Below are 19,966 nucleotides of genomic sequence, written 5' to 3' on the forward strand. Positions count from 1 at the left end.
GGGTTTTTTGTTTGTTTGTTTGTTTGGGTGAGGTGGGGACAGGGCAGGGAGCATGTAGTTAGAATTCTTGTGAAGTCTTGTCACAGGTTGAAAGAAGAGAATGCTGGGATGGTCCAAGCCAGTCAAAAAATATCTGGGAAGTTAAGCTTCAAGGTCTGGCCCTGCCTGTGGGAATCAGGTGAGGGTCAAGATCTGCTCCAAACCACTGGAAACCTGACATCTGAGTTGATGTGCCTCCAAGGCATAGCAGAATTCCACGGAGAGGACTAGAGAGGGTCATGGTGGGAAAGGAGGGGATCGGTGGCCTGCTGCTCTGGTGGCACAGTGGTTAAGCACTTGGCTGCTAACTGAAAGATCAGTGGTTTGATGTGGCAGTCTGCTTCTGTAAAGATTACAGCCTAGGAAACCCTATGGGGCAGTTCTACTCTGTCCTATAGGAGTGCCATGAACCAGAATCAACTCAAAGGCAACAGATATCACTGAGTGAGGGTAGTGACAGGGACCACTGAAAACGCTGCCTTGCTGCAGGGTGACAATCTTTGCAGACTTTATGGAAATAGTTTACACAGTAGAAGCTTAATTCTTCCTGCTTAAAATATTGAAAGGGTTCCCATGACACTTTGGATAAAAGCCAACATCTTTGCGATGGGCTACAAGGTCTTATATGACTTGTGCTCTGCCTCTCTCTGGCTTTACCTCTGGCTGCTGTCCCTGCCACCTGCCCCGTCCTCCAGCCTGTGACTTTCAAATATGCTTTTTCTTGGCTTTCCTTACTGTTCCCTCTGCTTGAACCACTTCTCCTCTGCTCAGTATCTGTCTTAAATAAGACAGAGTCAATGGGTCCGGTATGTTAGCTACATTGTGATAGTTAACATTATGTGTCAACTTGGCTAAGTTATGATTCTCAGTGGTTTGGCAGACACTATGTAATCAGCACCGAGACTAAGACACCAAACCAAAAAAAAAAACAAACCCGTTGCTGTCGAGTCAATTCTGACTCATAGCAACCCTATAGGACAGAGTAGAACTGCCCCATAGGGTTTCCAAGGAGCACCTGGTGGATCTGAACTGCCGACCTTTTGGTTAGCAGCAGTAGCACTTAACCACTACACCACCAGGGTTTCCAGACTAAGACACACACCTATAAAATACCTTCACGGCAACAGCTAGTGTTTGACCAAATAACTGGGCACCATCACAGCGTGTATTTAATACATATCGCTCCTCTAGACTGTGAGTGCCATGAAAGCAGGGATTATGTCAGATAAAATAAGAACAACTGCTTTAAATGCATACTAGGGAACTGTACTCAATTTTCTTTGATACCTTTTAGAATATCTTTTGATATTATATCTTTTGATACTATATCTCCTTTCTCACTGATAATATAGTTTATTTTTGCTTTCTTCTTTTTCTTTTCTTTTTCCCTAATCAGCCTTCTGTGGAGTTTATCTATCTTATTGTTCTTTTCCAAGAACCAGCTTTTGGCTTTATTTGTTCTTTCTGTTATTTCTAGCCGCTGTTTTAACAATTAGGGTCCTAAGGTTTTTAGGTATACAATCATAGCATCCACAAATAAAGACACTTTTTGTCACTTCCTTTTCAATATTTGCATCTATTATTTCATTTCCGTGTCTTGGTGCTTTATTTTAGCCTCAAAACAATGCTAATACTAGTAATGACAGAAAGCACCTCTGTCTTGTTTCTGAGTTTGGTGGACATAGCTTTAGTACTTTTCCATTTTGTATGTTTGCTGTGGTGTTTAGAGTAGCTACCGTTTATTGTTCCCTGAAGGGCCAATAAAGCTGGATGAAAACCAGAAGGGTGTGGTATTCTGGGAGCCCAGTGAAAAAAAGTATTTCAAGAAGACAGGAGTGATTAACTATGTCAAATGCTGGATAGGTCAAGTAAGATAAGGCCTGAGAACTGATTAGGTCACTGATGACCTTGACAAGAGCAGTTTCTGTGGAATGGAGATCGGAATAGATTAAAGAAAAACTAGGAGGAGGAGAGGAATTGGGGACAATGAGTAGAGGCGAGTTTTGTTTTGCCAGGAGCAGAGAGATGGGGCAGCCTCTGGACAGAGAGGAGTCAAAAGAGGTTCTTGTTTCTTTTTTAAGATGAAACAAATTAAACCTTTTTTAAAAGCTGCTGCTTATGAGCCAGAAGTGAGGAAACACTGACGATCAGAGAAGTTGTTGCTGGGTGCCATGGAGTCGATTCCAACTCACAGCAACCCCATGGGACAGAGTATAACTGCCATATAGGATTTTCTTGGCTGTAGTCTTTACAGGAACAGATCATCAAGTCTTTCTTCTGTGGAGCTTCTGGGTGATTCAAACTGTCAAGCTTTCGGTAAACAGCCGAGCACTTAACGGTTGCACCACCAGGGCCCCTTGATCAGAAGAGAGGGGTGCATTTATAGAGCGACATCCTCAAATAAGTGAGTGGGGGTACGATCTTGTACACAAGCAGAAGGTGACTTGAGACAGAACAGGGATGGTTCATCTATGTAAGGGGAAAAAAAAAAAGGCAAAATGTGACAAACAGGGACAGATGCTGGTAGGTGGCTCACCGGAGTCACCTATTGCTTCTATTTCTCAATGCACTTAAAGATCTTCCTGGGTGGTTCTAGTGAACACCCAGGTTTGGAATCACTGCCTATAGCTGGAACCACAGCAACCCAAACAGCCTACTGCTTCCTTCCCTCGAGTGCACGCCTGCATCTTGGACCTCACCTCTCTGCTGGTGAGAACAGGTAGCTCTGGAGCAGCCTGGGAAGTGAAGAGGGAGTGACGGCTAATTTCTAGGCCACAGATCCCACCTCATTAGCTGGACAGGCTGGACACATCATGAGAAAAGAGAGGGGAGAAAAGGAGAGAGAGAAAAGGAAAAGAGAGGGGTTAGCTTCTTCCAAAATGGAGTAACACAAGAGAGGGAGAAGACCACCTGGCCCAGCACAGGCCTGTTTATACACCCCTACCGTAGGGCTCTATTTCTAGATGTCGAGTCCAGTCAGGTCCTCAGAAAGGCCAGTCCTTACCACTGGGAGAGAGGGCACATATAAAGTCATCAACCTGGATGCCAACTGCTTTTTGGGGTAGGAGGGATAGGGTGGCAAAGAATGTTTCATAAATCTAAGTTGCCTCCCCTCCTCTACCTAGGCCCAAGTTAAAAACAGATGTCATAGGAGAAGAATACGACCAACACAAAAAAACTTTAAATTATAACTAAATACCCTAAGCAAGTCAGGCTTGGCACATTCTTTTTTGATGCAACAATCCCCCCTACCCCTACCTGGTGTCCTCCAGGACCACCACAGATATTGGCACCCCTGGCCTAGCCACTGAGGCATGGCTTGTGGTGTCCAGTTACAGGCAGTGTGGGGATGCGGAAGCACTGGTACATTTTTTCCCCAGAAAAAAAGAAATCCTAAAACAGAATGACCTGGCGACCTTCTTAACTCCTGGGTGCTGTAGCAGTTACTTTCTGCTGACCCACCTCGGCCAGCTGCTTCTTTAGGAGTCTCGTCTATGGGGTAAAAGCAAGGAAGAACCTGTCTTCTGACAGCAGCACCTAGATGGAAGGCTCTGGATAAATACCCCAGTTTCTAGTCATTTCCCCTTGCATTGTGCGTTAATTAAAATGCATATTTCACAGTCCCTCATCCCACAATTTGGAGGATGGCCATTCACTATATATGAGCCATTTACTCATGCTCATCACAAGGAGAAAATTACATTTTTCCAGTCACCAAATGGGAGAGATAAATTATCTCACGTGGACAAGCATACTGCTCCCCAGAAGCATTTACACAGACTCAAGGCACCCATCTGAAACATCCAGAAAGAATGCTTTCTAAGCTTGCCTGATGGTGTCCTGGGTCAACATTTAGACTCACCAGACCTTCACCCAGCTACTACTGGTGGGCTTAATGTGGTGGGATATTTTCCTGTTTTTTTTTTTTTTTTTTGCATAAAATGAGCATCCTCGGGCCCTCTTATTCTTCCTAGAAAAGATGTTATAAAAATGAATAAATCAACATAGAAATTTCATATTTATGCATATTCACTGAATTGATAATACTTTTTTATAATGAAAATTAAGAAAATGTTAAAATGTTCTCTTTGAGGATGATACATTGGAATGTCTTAGCACAGAGGAACACAGAGAAATCTCTTTTAGGTTAATGAATGTTCAGATAACTGCTGTCTCTAACTTAGCTTATAATCTTACACACATTACTTACATACATGTGATTCAATAGCAGTTGTATGTACATGATAATTACTGTTAACATGTATTATACTTTATACGGCCATCGCTGCATTAACCAAGTAATGCATTTCCCAATGATACAATTATTTTTATCCATGTTACAATTAGTATAATTCATGATTCATACATGAGATTATCCTAATTATAAACCCTGGTGGGGCAGTGGTTAAGCACTGGGCTGCTAACCAAAAGGTTGGCAGTTTGACTACACCAGCTGCTCCTTGGAAACCTTATGGGGCAGTTCTAATCTGTCCGTTCAGGTCACTACAAGTAGGAATGGACTCCACGGTGATAGGTAAGCTGGGAATGATTCATACATCAATTCTTTCAACAGTTATTTATTGAGCACCTGTTGTTTGTTTGTTAGGTGCCATCAAGTCGTTTTCGACTCATAGTAACCCCATGTGATAGAGCAGAACTGCTACATAGGGTTTTCTTGGCTTCAATCTTTACCTGAGCAGATCGTCTGGTCTTTCTTGGGAGTTGCAGGGTGGGTTTAAAATGCCAACCTTTCGGCTAGCAGCCCAGCACTTTGCCATTTGTGACACTAGGGCTCCTTTGAGCACCTGTTAAGCACCTGGAATCATACTAGGCCCTCGGGGTAGAGTTGGGGGATAAAACAGTACCTAGTACAAAGCAACCCCTATGATGTGTTGAAGTGAGGTTCTCACTCAACGCTTTGGGACTTGGGAGAAGAGAGGGCTCATGGGCAGCACAGCCACTAGTGACCTCATTATACAATATTTAGGTTCTCCCATTTCTCTCTGCCTATAAAAGCACCTCGTCACCATCTGAATGGGGCGCACGCATTCAGGGCCGCACCTAATCCGTGTGGATGGCTTTGGGCTTGCTGGAAGGCACCACATAAACACCAGTTATTACTAACGCTATGGATCTGGCAGCTTCTCTCGTTGCTTTTCTCTGTCTGGCTTCTAAAGTGTTGGTTCCAGGATGTTAGTTTTACTCTAGCGGAGCAAATGGTACACAGACTCACAGAGCACGCGGCCCGCCGCTCTGAAGCTGAGGCCGCCTCGGGACCCGTGCACCTGTGGTCTGCGCCCCTTGACCCTCGGCCCGGCCCCATTCCCGGGGTATAGCTCTGCTCCCAGCCGACAAAACCCGGTTCCCGCCGGCTTCTTCTCTTCCCCACCACTGCCCTGGCCACTGCCCCAGCGCCGGGCCGACCGGGTGGGAGGCCCCCGTTTCCCGCCTTCACGCCGCCCCCTCGCACCCGGACTGAGCCTGAGGGGACCCTCCCTCACCCGGCAGGAGCGAGCAAGGACTTCTGAGGTGCCGAACGACTGGGGGAGGGGCGTCAGGGAGGGCCAGGCTAGCCCGGGACGGGGGCGCAAGCAGAGCCAGAAGACGCGGGCGCCCCGTTTCCAGGTGAGATTCCTTCCGAGGGGGCTCTTACCCACGCGCGCTCCGCCCCGGAGGCTGCGGGAGGCGGGCGGAGCAGGGCGCGGGCGGCCGCCCCAGCCCTCAGGGCCCTCGGGCCCGGCGCCCGTGTCCGCCGCCGCAGCAGGTGGGGCCCGCGGGGCTGGCGGCTCAGTCACTGCGGGGGCGGGGCCGGCTCGGGGCGGAGCCGCGGCGGCGAGCGCGGGGGGCGCGGGCGGCACCAGAGCCCGAGCTGAGCGGAGCGGCGAGCCGGGCTGTCCGGGCGGCCGCGGAGCTCGCTGCAGCCTGGGGGACCCGCCTGGCCGAGCGCGCCGGCGCCGCGGCCGCAGACAAAGGCGCCGCTCGGGCCCGGCCGCCGCGCTCTCGGCTCTGCCCGGGTAAGTGGCTCCCCGCGCGTTCTTTCTTCTCCCCTCTTGCCCGCTCCGTAGGAGTTCAGCAGGCTCGGAGAAACCGGGAGAGGAAGAAATGGCACTTCCCCGCGCTTCTGCAACGCACCTCCCCTTAAAAAAAAACCAAAAAAGCAAATTCCTAACTAGCGAGTTTCCTAGCGGCGGGGTGCTTCCCGCGGGACCGACCCGGGCAGCCCTCAGTGACCCGTCCTCCGCGGACCGCGCGCGCCGGGCTTGTGTCTTGATCCGGGCTGGATGGGAAGGTGGCGGGTGGGCTCTCCCGAAGGGGTGTTGGGGGGTGGGGGGAGGGGACCCCACCCCGGGTCAGTCCAGCATGTTTGGGGTGGCCGAGAGGCGGATCGCACTGTGAGTTCAGATTCGGATCTCGGTTGTGGGGGCTGCCCCAGCCCTTAGCATCCTCCCTCCAGACTTCTTCCTTCTGGTTCACGGATTAATACAGCAGCCCTCACGTCCACCCGTCCGAGGCGCCCACTCCATCCCTACGTGGCCCCAGGGCGGAGGCTCGCGGCGGGGTCCGGGGCGTCCGGGAGAGCGGGGTAGGAGAGAGCCCCGCCGCTGTGGCTCGGCTCGGCGATCCCCAGCCCGGATCTGCTGCGGGCAGCGGCTCGGGTTTGATATCCCAGCTCGGTCCCGGGCCGGCCACCCAGCGTCTTCCCAGGCTTCTCTCCAGCAAAGCAACCGGGAAGCCGGGCTAGCTTTGGCTTTTGTTCTTCCCGCAACTCTCCCGAGTCGGAGCAGAAGCCCCAGTGGGCGGATTCCCCGGGAGGGAGGCTGTGGCAGAAGCCCCAGGTACGACCCCGAAGTGACAAATGGTGGTTCGAGTGGGGAATGCATTCTGATCACTCATCAATGCCTGGAAGCCGGCAGTGGGTAGTTGGCGTCCGGAATGAGCTTGGTGCCCGCCGTGACCGCGCGCTGTCACGCGCCTCTCCAGCACACTCGAAAGCAGTACCTCCAGACGCGCATTTCCATTCATGGATCTGTGCCTGGGACTTGATTAATGTCATTTCTGCCCGGATTCTCTAAGGAGCCAGTGTCTGCTACTATTCGATTTAATAGCCATATACTAGGGGCCTACTATGTGCAACGCAGCGTCCTACGATCAGCTCAATTTAACGTTTATTGAGTACCTACTATGTGCAGAACTGCTGTGCTACTTTTAAATTTTACTGATGCTTACTGAGTACTTACTGTGTTCAAGGCAGCTGTGTTATGACTTTATTGTTTTAATAGGTATTTGCTGAACACCTACTAAGTGCAAGAGACATTTTTGCTGAAGAATTGCCTAGTGTACCATTGGGAGATATATAGAGGCAAGGGAGAGAGAATGTAATGTCTTAGGACCCTTGAGTGTTCAACTACTTTAGTTATGAGTCAGAATAGACTCGTTAGCAATGGTTTTTTTTTTTTTTGGTGACCCATGCTTAGCATTTTTAAACCTTTCCTGACTGCTTGTTGTGTGGTATAGGAAGAACTGGTCTTCCATGCTATAAGTTGGAGGTTTGGAAGTTAGGTCAAAGTGGAGCAGGATGGAATAACTCAGTTTCCTTACATTAAAAACAAAAACAAAAACAATTGCTTTGTGCTAAGTAGTGTGCTGGTTATTTTAAGTGCAAGTGTGGGGACAGAAAGACAGACTAAAGAACAATCAAATAAACAAATGAATGACTCAGTGGGGGAGGTGAGAGGGAAACTGCCAAGTTAAACCAGCTTGGATTTTTCAGCCTCTAGTTCCAAACTGGAGCCAGTGGTGGTGTGGTGAAAGTCTTTAAAATCCCACCATTGCCCATGGCTGGGCACCTAGGGGTGGGATCAGATGATCTGAGGGCCCTTCCTGTTAAGAGATAGAATAAATCCGCTTGATGGTTTTGGGTTTCTGAGATGCACTGGAATATCCAGATCGATGAGCAAATTGTGGGTCCTTGATCTATTGGCAAATATTGATATGCTTACAGTGTTATATAGGCTGCTGTCAGGGGACAGAGTCCTTATCCTAACAGGCCTAATAGAGTTCTTGACATAAATACATAAAAGGACAACTTCGGCAGCATTTATGAAAAACCAGGAGCAAATTCCTTTTAGAATTTAATGTCAGGAAAAAAAAATTCTTTTGTTTATGGGGATGGAAAATTTGACAAAGGATATTGGTGATGGTAGCACATGATTGATCTCACTGAATTGTATACATGAAAAATATTGAATTCGCAAACATTGTGTTCTCTATGTTTTTACAAATAAAAAAATACAATTAAAAAGAAAATTCTCTGCTCATGGAATAGTGGTGGTTTGGATTGAATTGTACCCCCTCCCCCCAAATGTGTGTTGTAAATCCTGACCTCTATGCCTGTGGTTAGAAACCCCGTTGGCCTAGTGGTTAAGAGCTACATCTGCTAACCAAAAAGGTTGGCAGTTCAAATCTACCGGGAGCTCCTTGGAATCTCTATGGGATGGTTCTACTCTGTCTTATAGGGTCGGTATAAATCAGAATCTGCTGGATGGCAATGTGTTTGTTTTCTTTTTTTTATGCCTGTGGTTATAATCCCATTTGGAAATGGGTTGTCTTTGTTATGTTAATGAGACAGGATTAGTATAGAAAGCTTCTTAAATTAAGTAATCTCTTGAGATATAAAAGAGATTAAACAAGCAGAAAGAAGCAGACATGGGGTATGATAGATGCCAAGACATGTGGAGATCTCCAGGGAACCAGGAAACAGAAGCGAAGAGACAAGGACCTTCCTCCAGAGCTGACAGAGAGATATCCTTCCCCTAGAGCCTGCACTCTGAATTCGGACTGCTAGGGTCGCTATGAGTCAGAATCAACTCGACAGCAGGTTAGCCTTCTAAACTGTGAGAAAATAAATTTGTGTTTGTTAAGCCATCCACTGGTGGTATTTCTGATAAAGCAGAGCTAGATAACTGAGACAATGATTTTCCTTTTATCAGACAGGAGAATTGTCTATATGCCTAGTGTGTTTATCTTTTTGCTTTGGTCTCCAGCAATCCCTGGTAACTGCTTTATCCTAGCATCCTGGTATAATGATCTTTTTTTCCCCCAAGGCATTGCTGATCTTCCTTTTAAATTCTCTTTAAACTATGGTATATTATTTTTGGTGTGAACTTAAAAGCCTCCTCAAGTATTTTCTGGAAGTAGGCCCAATGAAAAAGATAAAGAAGAAATGTGGCCAGCACTAACCAAAAAAAAAAACCCCAAACTTATTGCTGTTGAGTCGATTCAGATGCATAGCAACCCTATAGGACAGAGTAGAACTGCCCCACATGGTTTCTAAGGAGTACCTGGTGGATTCAAACTGCTGACTTTTTGGTTAGCAGCCGTAGCTCTCAACCACTATGCTACCAGGGTTTCCTTGGTCAGTACTAGGTGCTTATAAAAAGAGGGGAGAAAAAGTAATGGAGGAAAAAAAAAATTAAAAACAAACTAATGAAGGCCAAAGTCAGAAATTTGTGGACAAAACATAAACTAGCCTTCCCAGATGGAATAGGATCAGATAGGTAAAGAGGACAAGGACATTTCCCTCCCAAATTGAGGGAAGTGGTGTAAGTACAGGTGTCAAGGAAAACAAACCATCTTTAGAGCACTTTAGGAATTTGAAAAGTATTTATCTGGAAATGTTGCCATTCATTCAACAAAGAAGTATTTTGTGAGCATTTTGTTGTGTGTCCGGGACTGTGCCAGGTGTCAGGTGGCAACTTCACACAGCTCAGATAGGGGTTCACTGGGACCCCATAGCCTGCGGGACCCATATTTCCTGTTCCCGCTGTGGGGGTAGTGCTGCATCCCTGCCATTCTTTCAAGCATTCCTGTAGTTTTTTTCACCTGAGCTGCATTTGACTGTAACCCTCTTCCAGGCCAAGAAAGTGTCTTTTTCTGTCTGTATCTTTCTCTCCCTGCAGGCTCAGGCATAGAGTCTGTAGAGCAGATTATGTTTTCTGTTATTGCCCTTATTATCCTTTTATTCACCCTTTCCCAACCTTCTCAGGGCTTTCCTTTATTCCCCTACACCACTCTCAGCTGTTCAGAGCCTTTCCCTGCATCAAAACTGGTCTCAGGGGAAAATAAAATCTGTTATCAGTCACTTTCTCTTGCGTATGAGTGTAGGTCACTGTGTTCTCTTTCCCGGGGGTCTTTGCACATTAGGCCTCATTCTGGAGTGAAAGGCTTTGTCTACTGTCTTAGTTATCTGGTACTGCTATAACAAATACCACAAGTGGGTGACTTTAACAGTCAGAAATTTTTTTTCTCATAGTTTAGGAGGCTTGTTGTTAGGTACTGTCGGTTCTGACTCATAGCGGCCCTATGTACAACAGAACGAAACACTGCCCAGTCCTGTGCCTTCTAGTACTGCTATGATGGGTACCACAAGTACCCGGCTTTAACAATCAGAAATTTATTTTCTCACAGTTTATGAGGCTAGAAGCCGAAATCCAGGGTGCCAGCTTTAGGGGAAAGCTTTCTTGCTCTGGGCTCTGGGGGAGGGTCCTTGTCTCTTCAGGTTCTTTTTCCTGGTGCCTTGGAGATGTCCATATGGCTTGGCATCAGTCTTTCCCCATCTCTACTTCTTAGCTTGCTTGTTTAATCTCTTCTATATCTCAAAAGGAAACCCTGATCACGTAGTGGTTAAGTGCTAGGGCTACTAACCAAAGGGTCAGCAGTTTGAATCCGCCAGGCCCTCCTTGGAAACTCTATGAGGCAGTTCTGCTCTGTCCTATAGGGTTGCTATGAGTCCGAATAGACTCGACTGCACTGGGTTCTGGGTTGATATCTCAAAAGAGATAGACTCAAGACACACTGTGTACTAACCCTGCCTTATTAACATGACAAAAACAACTCTTTCCCAAATAGAATTATAACCACAGGCATGGAGGCTAGGATTTACAATACATATTTTTGGGAGGGAAACCCTGGTGGCGTAGTGGTTAAGTGCTACTGCTGCTAACCAAAAGGTCGGCAGTTGGAATCCACTAGGCGCTCCTTGGAAACTCTACGGGGCAGCTCTACTCTGTCCTATAGGGTCACTATGAATCGGAATTGACTTGATGGGAGTAAGTTTGGGTTTTGGATTTTTGGGAGACACAATCCACTCCATAACATCTACCATGAGAGGGATTTCAAGCACAGATGAGTGGGTGTTGGATGTAATTGGAGAGGCAAATTGCCTTTCCTGGTGCCCTTGAAATTATGCCACCAACTACTTATGGACCCACTCTTGGCAAGGATCCCTGCAGCCCCATGATCCAGAGAAGTCTGGACCGTTCATTCCTTTTCCTCATGGTGTGGTGGCAGAAGCCAGACTGCTGTCTGTGAGCCACCTGTCAACTTGGCCTTCATATGCTCCACTCCCAGGATTAAAGGTTTATCATTTCCCAGAGGTAATCCTTGCTTCTTTGCCTATAAACCAAACCCAAACTCAGTGCCGTCAAGTCGATTCCAACTCATAGCAACCCTATACGTGCCTGTTATTTTAAGGCAGGGCTTCTTAACCTAGGCATTATTGGCATAGTGGGCTGGATAATTCTTTGTTGTGGGGGCTGTCCTGTGCATTGTAGATGTTTAGCAGCACCCTTGGCCTCTACCCACTAGATTCTACTAGTAGGAGTACATGCTACCAAAAATTGTGACAACGAAAAATGTCTCCGGGTATCCTGTGGGAAACAAAATCACTCCTGCTTGAGAACCATTGTTCTAAGGGGTTGTTGTTGTTGTTAGGTGCCGTGGAGTCGGTTCTGACTCGTAGCGACCCTATGCACAACAGAACAAAACATTGCCTGGTCCTGCGCCATCCTTACAATCGTCGTTATGCTCGAGCTCATCGTTGCAGCCACTGTGTCAATCCACCTCGTTGAGGGTCTTCCTCTTTTCTGCTGACCCTGTACTCTGCCAAGCATGATGTCCTTCTCCAGGGACTGATCCCTCCTGACAACATGTCCAAAGTATGTAAGATGCAGTCTCACCATCCTTTGCCTCTAAGGAGCATTCTGGCCGCACTTCTTCCAAGACAGGTTTGTTCGTTCTTTTGGCAGTTCATGGCATATTCAATATTCTTCGCCAACACCACAATTCAAAGACGTCAACTCTTCTTCGGTCTTCCTTATTCATTGTCCAGCTTTCACATGCATATGATGTGATTGAAAATACCATGACTTGGGTCAGGCGCACCTTAGTCTTCAGGGTGACATCTTTGCTCTTCAACACTTTGAGGAGGTCCTTTGCAGCAGATTTGCCCAATGCAATGTGTCTTTTGATTTCTTGACTGCTGCTTCCATGGCTGTTGATTGTGGATCCAAGTAAAATGAAATCTTTGACAGCTTCAGTCTTTTCTCCATTTATCATAATGTTGCTCATTGGTCCAGTTGTGAGGATTTTTGTTTTCTTTATGTTGAGGTGTTATCCATACTGGAAGCTGTGGTCTTTGATCTTCATTAGTAAGTGCTTCAAGTCCTCTTCACTTTCAGCAAGCAGGGTTGTGTCATCTGCATAACGCAGGTAGTTAATGAGTCTTCCTGCAATCCTGATGCCCTGTTCTTCTTCATATAGTCCAGCTTCTCGGATTATTTGTTCAGCATATAGATTAAATAGGTATGGTGAAAGAATACAACCCTGACACACACCTTTCCTGACTTAAACCAATCAGTACCCCCTTGTTCTGTCTGAATAACTGCCTCTTGATCTATGTATAGGTTCCTCATGAGCACAATTAAGTGTTCTGGAATTCCCATTCTTCGCAGTGTTATCCATAGTTTGTTTTGATCCACACAGTCAAATGCCTTTGCATAATCAATAAAACACAGGTAAACATCCTTCTGGTATTCTCTTCTTTCAGCCAGGATCCATCTGACATCAGCAAATGATACCCCTGGTCCCACGTCCTCTTCTGAAACCAACCTGAATTTCTCGCAGCTCCCCGTAGATATACTGCTGCAGCCATTTTTGAATGATCTTCAGCAAAATTTTGCTTGCGTGTGATATTAATGATATTGTTCTATAATTTCCACATTCGGTTGGATCACCTTTCTTGGGAATAGGCATAAATATGGATCTCTTCCAGTCAGTCGGCCAGGAACCTGTCTTCTAGATTTCTCGGCATAAACGAGTGAGCACCCCCAGCACTTCATCTGTTTGTTGAAACATCTCAATTGATATTCCATCAATTCCTGGAGCCTTGTTTTTCACCAATGCCTTCAGAGCAGCTTGGACTCCTTCCTTCAGTACCATCGGTTCCTGATCATATGCCACCTCTTGAAATGGTTGAATATCGACTAATTCTTTTTGGTATAATGACTCTGTGTATTCCTTGCATCTTCTCTCGATGCTTCCTGCGTCGTTTAACATTTTCCCCATGGAATCCTTCACTATTGCAACTCGAGGTTTGAATTTTTTCTTCAGTTCTTTCAGCTTGAGAAACGCCGAGCATGTTCTTCCCTTTTGGTTTTCCATCTCCAGCTCTTTGCACATGTCATTATAATATTTTGTCTTCTTGAGAGGCCCTTTGAAATCTTCAGTTCTTTTACTTCATCAATTCTTCCTTTTGCTTTAGGTGCTCGACGCTCAAGAGCAAGTTTCAGAGTCTCCTCGGACATCTGTCTTGGTCTTTTCTTCCTTTCTTTTCAGTGACTTCTCACGTTCTTCATGGATGATGTCCTTGATGTCATTCCACAACTCGTCTGGTCTTCGGTCACTAGTGTTCAATGTGTCAAATCTATTCTTGAGATGGTCTCTAAATTCAGGTGGGATATACTCAAGGTCATATTTTGGCTCTCGTGGACTTGCTCTGATTTTCTTCAGTTTTAGCTTGAACTTGCATATGAGCAATTGATGGTCTGTTCCACAGTCGGCCCCTGGCCTTGTTCTGACTGGTCGTATTGAGCTTTTCCATCATCTCTTTCCACAGATGTAGTCAATTTGATTTCTGTGTGTTCCATCTGGCGAGGCCCATGCGTATAGTCGCCGTTTATGTTGGTGAAAGAAGATATTTGCAATGAAGAAGTCGTTGGTCTTGCAAAATTCTATCATTCGATCTCTGGCATTGTTTCTATGACCAAGGCCATATTTTCGAACTCCTTTTTCTTTGTTTCCAACTTCCGCATTCTAATCGCCAGTAGTTATCAATGCATCTTGAGTGCGTGTTCGATCAACTTCAGACTGCAGCAGCTGAAAAAAATCTTCTTTTTCTTCATCTTTGGCCCTAGTAGTTGGTGCGTATATTTGAATAATAGTCGTATTAACTGGTCTTCCTTGTAGGCGTATGGATATTATCCTATCACTGACAGCATTGTACTTCAGGATAGATCTTGAAACGTTCTTTTTGACAGTGAATGTAACACCCATTCGTCTTTGAGTTGTCATTCCCAGCATAGTAGACTATATGATTGTCTGATTCAAAATGGCCAGTACCAGTCCATTTCAGCTCACTAATGCCTAGGATATCGATGTTTATGAGTTCCATTTCATTTTTGATGATTTCCAATTTTCCTAGATTCATACTTCATACATCCCAGGTTCCGATTATTAATGGATGTTTGCAGCTGTTTGTTCTCATTTTGAGTTGTGCCACATCAGCACATGAAGGTCCTGAAAGCTTTACTCCATCCACGTCATTAAGGTCGACTCTACTTTGAGGAGGCAGTTCTTCCCCAGTCATCTTTTGAGTGCCTTACAGCCTGGGGGGGCTCATTTTCCAGCACTATATCAGACAATATTCCGCTGCTATTCATAAGGTTTTCACTGGCTAATGCTTTTCAGAAGTAGACTGCCGGGTCTACCTTCCTAGTCTGTCTTAGTCTGGAAGCTCAGCTGAAACCTGTCCTCCATGGGTGACCCTGCTGGTATCTGAATACTGGTGGCATAGCTTCCAGCATCACAGCAACACACAAGCCCCCACAGTACAACAAACGGACAGACACATGGGGTATTAGTTATTATATCCATGCTGTATAACTGTGCCCATTTTTCTGGGTGGTTGTTGTTATTCTGGGTGCCATCGAATTGATTCTGACTTGTAGTGACCCCATGTGACAGAGTAGTACTGCCCCATAGGGTTTCCTAGGCTGTAATCTTAATGGGAACAGATCCTCATTTTCTCCTGTGGAGCTGCTGGTTGGGTTTGAACCCCCAACCTTTTGGTTAACAGCAGAGCACTTAACTGTTGTGCCACCAGGGCTGATGGAAAGGTGTTGTTTAATATAACTTGATTCTTTTGAATAAAGGTTACTTAGTAAATGTATAATTACTTTGTTTAACTGTGTAACTTTCCATATAAATAAATTTATAATCACAATAAACATTGTCTGTGAGACCACATATTCTGATCTGGCCATCATATTATTCAGTCAGTTATTTGAGGCAAAAAAAACCCTCAACAACAAACTCAAATTCTTCCTCTACCATGTGGCTAATTTATATACCAGAAGTATAAATAGCAAAACTGCTACTGCCCAGGATCTTGGAAGTTATAGTCAGCAGCCCACAGGGTGATTCAAACCTGCTGCCTGGGGAGTGACTGGTGGGCAGCAGTGGGGGAGGGAAGCAACAAGGGCGGGTCCAGGTTCAGTGGGACTGGACGCTTATGTAACTTGGGGGATCCACTTTAAGCAAAACATAAATGACCAGGTAAACACATTGCTAGGACCCCTACCCAGCCTTGGCAGGTGAAGGGCTTTGAGGTTTAACCTTCATTAGCTTCATGGTAAAAGAAGCCCTGGTGGTGCAATGGTTCAGCACTCAACTGCTAACCCAAAGTTGGCTGTTCAAACCCACCCAGCGGCTCTGTGGGAGGAAAACTTGATGATCTGCTCCAGTAAAGATTACAGCTTAGAAAACCTTACGGGGCAGCTCTACTCTGTCACATGGGGTTGCTGTGAGTGGGAATCTACTGAACTGCACACAACAACAACAGCTTCATGGTAAAGCTGCTGCTGAGGGAGATTTTGAGGAACAACTAGACAGTTGTGGGTGCGTGAATAGGAAATTTTCTAGCAGGAACTAACAAGCTTCTCAAAGAGTTGGATTAAATAGAGAACATGGATCAAAATACAAGGTATGTGTACTTCTGTGAACATCTGCCCTCAGAAGTAAGAACTTCATATCTCCAGCAACTCTGGTGCAGTATTGGTAGGACCCTTACAGGACTTAATGAGAGGGGCATGATTGGGTCACGTATCGCAGAAGGATCTGTGAGTTCTACCGGTGGATAGAAGTGACTCATTGCCCTTTGTAAGTGAGGCCCTCCCAGTGCCCAAGTTATTACTTCAGAAAGTCAGAGAAACTGTTTTTCTGGCCATTGTAACAGTATTTGAAAAGCTTATAGTAAGATTACATTGATTCAGATGTCTAATTTGGAATACCCGAGCCTGGAATGAGTTTTTTTTTTTTTTTTTTACTTGCATTAAAATAGGCCAGATAGGATGGAAATACCTTTTAGACAAGTAACTCAAGTACTTCAAAACTTAAAATAATGAAACAGAAAAACTATAATCGAGACTTCGTTAATTCAGAATCGTTTTCCTTGTTCTAAATTAAGCTGGCTTCAATGAGGAAGAGAGAGTACTCTAATAACTGTTGCTTTAGTAAACAAATGTGCGTGGCTGTATGTGAAACTGAGCTGTCAGTATGTCGTGTCTGAATCCCAAAAGCCTCTGTACAAGATTTACTGTAGGAGGGATTAAAAAAAAAAAAAAAACTAGTCTTCCATGTGCATTTAAGCTGATTTGATTTTTATAAAACTTCAGGAGTTGAGATCTGTTTGGAAATTTTGTTTCAAATCTATACAAAATCACAGAAATTAGAACTGGAAGGGGTCTTAGGGAATCACTGGCCAGCTCTCCTTGCCCCATTATTAGATTGGGAAGCTGAGGCAGAGAGAAGTTAGGCGGCTTGTCAAGATTACACAGGGGTCAGTGCCAAGGCTGGGGCTAGGCGCCAGGAGTTTGTCCGCTCCCCTTGTCATTCGGTGTTGCTGAGATACCATTCCGTCTTCCTAGTTGCCAGATTGTGTTTGGTGGAGGGAGTGCCAGGCAGGAAAAGAGTTTGGTACTTTGTCTTATTTCTAGTCATCTTTTTTTTTTAACCCTGATAAAACTAATCATTAATTCAAACTGTGATTACATCTGTGCCAAAGGTATGTGTGCTCATAGGTAGAATGGCAAAGAACCATGGAAAAATGGAAACAGTTGGATTGGTGGAAGGATAAATTTATAAAACTTCTTCAGTACTCTCTTATATAGAAAATAGAATGAAAATGTTTTTACTTATTTAAGAAAGTAATATCTGTTCTTTATGGAAGTTAGCTAGAAGAATAAAAAATCTCCCTTGTGATCCTGGTTATATTTTGGTATGCTTATTAAACACAATTTAGGTCCTCCTATATGCATAATTTTAATTTTTATCTTGCTTTTTTACAGTTAATATTGTAACAGTTTCCATGTTATTAAAAACTCATTGTAAACATAATTTTAGATAGCTATTCAATACTTGTAAGCATGTTAATTTATCACAATCTTTTGCTATTAATGGACACTAAGATTGTTCTCAGTTTGTTACTGTTGTGTCCTTGCAATGTGCAACTTTTTCTACAGTTTTGATTAGTTTCTTAGGATACATTGAAACTACTCAGTGAAATTACTCGGCCAAAGGATGTGAATGTTAACATGTAGCTTTCCAAAAATGATGTATCAGTTTACACTACATTGATAACACGCTATCAGTGATGAGATTTTACCACATCACTGATAGCGTAGGGTATTTTGTTTTTTGTAATTACTTCTTTGATGAGGTAGCAACATACCACTGTTGCCTTCATTTGCATTTTGGTTACCTATATGGTTAATACTATATGGTTAATACCTATGTGGTTAATGATTTTTCTGTAGGATTGTTACCAATTTGTGTTTTTTTGTGAGTTATCTATTTGGTTTTCGTGATTTTCAAAAATTGATTTGTTTATAGAAAACTCATTTTTCCTCAGGAAAAAAGAATATACTTCTGTTCTCGAAAGGTATAATGGGCATTTTATGAAGAGTTTCATCTAACCCTAATGTTCCACGATTCTAACACTTTCAGTGCCATGTTTCAGGCTAAACTATATTTATTCATAGTAGTGGAGCTGCCGGCTTCATAGGTGTTCATTCTCAGTCCTCAGAACAACCACTGAGAGAGTGATGCACAGAAAGGCGACATAACCATAAGCACGTGCACTTAACCACTGTTCTCCTACCTCTGGATCTTTGCCGAAGTGACCTGTCTCAGTTATGTAGGTGGTTGAGGGAGTGGTGTTTAGGAATGTTAGTGACTTCTTCTGAACTCTGTTGCCTATTTCTGGGAGAATTTTGTGGTGTAAGGTAATTTTACTATCTTAAACTTCCTTACTGTATCTCCAGTTCTTACCTCCTCTTCTGTACTTTCCATCCTTTTTTTTTTTTAATCTGCTGGTTAAATCCATCTGCTGAGTTCTCAGTTTCCATTACTGAATTTTAGATCTAGACTTCTTAGTTCTTTTTTCAAATCTGTAATGTTACTTTAGTTTCCAATTTGCTGTTGAAATTTTTTAAGTCCAGATTTTATCTCTATGAGCATAGTAAATATAGTTGTTATACGTTCTAAGTCTGGTTACCTTTATGTCTTGAATACCTATGCATCTATTTCTTCTCTCTGTTGTTTGTTCTGATTCTCATACTGGTTCACATTTATGTTCTTATGTCTCCTGTATGCCGGGCTATCTTTGAATGTGTGCTTGATATTGTATTTGAAAAATTATTTGTATAAATGCCATGTTTTATCAACTTTAAGAAGTACATTTTTCACACTCTAATTTCAGAAATCAGAAAGTATTTTACAGTTGATGGAGTCTTGCATTTATAGTTGGTAGCATTATTTTCTGTTTCACTGGTATATAAAATGATAGCACATTATATAATTAGTGACATCTTAGATTTGATGAAATGTGATAATTTGAGGCATAGGATGATGATGATAAAGATGACAAGGTTCCTAATGAGGATCTTAATTAGCTTCTGCAGGCCTTTTGGGATAGCAGCAATACTGGATCATATTTATGCAATTTGGAGATCTGAAATTTTCTAGGACACTCAGATGACATGAAGCCAGATAAGTTTATTTTTTTGTGTCCTCTTCTAGGACCTAGCTCTTTGGAACCCCAATCCTAAATGTGCAGTGATTTATTAGGTTTTTTTTTTTTTTTTTTTTAACCCTGGGGAGTTTCTGGCTCCCTGACCCCATGAGGATGTCAAAAGTGCTGGTCCCAACTGCCTCCCAGCTGCCTCTTTTGGATCAAAAAGCCTACCTCACTGGGTAAAAGTGGCCCCTAGTACTCAGGCCTACAACTTTGGATCTCCTCCTCCCAGATCTTTAAGCCTGAAAATCTTCCCTATCTTGTCAGCTGGCGCTTTTAAGAAGATTTTTGGTTCCTATCTCATCCAGGTTTCTTTGTTGCAGTCACTGAGAAGATTGGTTCCAAGTCCACTACTGCTGGAAGGAGGTGGATGCGAGACTTCCCTAACTCTCTTAGATACTGTCAGGGAAGAGCATGAGTCACCAGCTGCTCTCTGCCTGATTCTGACTAAAGAGCTTTCTCCATCCACTCCCAACACACCATCCTGGTTGCAGATGAAAAGTGGAGGTTGGGATGAATACATTTCTACAAACTGAACACAACTAGATGTAGATAAACTTCCCTAAATAGGAAAGATTTAATTCTTCAGGCTTTTCCTGATTAGGCAGGTGACCTGGCAATGAAGGCAGTCCCAGGAGTAGAGTCTGGAACCCTGTCACTTTCCATCTGGCTTCTTCCTTCTCATCCATACAGTCCTGCAGGAAGATGGGAATTTAGGACCAAGGGAAATAATGAGGA

At 44.3% G+C, this 19,966-nt stretch overlaps 1 protein-coding gene across 2 annotated transcripts in view; it reads left to right on the forward strand.

The window, feature by feature from the left end:
• The first annotated feature begins 5,933 nt into the window (after positions 1–5,933).
• The window catches only part of MAPK4 (mitogen-activated protein kinase 4), a 176,112-nt gene continuing 162,079 nt past the window's right edge, over positions 5,934–19,966 (forward strand). For both annotated transcript variants that reach the window (XM_049901077.1, XM_049901079.1), the window contains exon 1: positions 5,934–6,053. The gene's annotated coding sequence lies outside the window, so the exon portion shown is untranslated. The remainder of the gene's footprint in view (positions 6,054–19,966) is intronic.

The sequence above is a fragment of the Elephas maximus genome, chromosome 11 (assembly GCF_024166365.1).
Source record: "Elephas maximus indicus isolate mEleMax1 chromosome 11, mEleMax1 primary haplotype, whole genome shotgun sequence".
Classification (NCBI taxonomy): Eukaryota; Metazoa; Chordata; class Mammalia; order Proboscidea; family Elephantidae; genus Elephas; species Elephas maximus.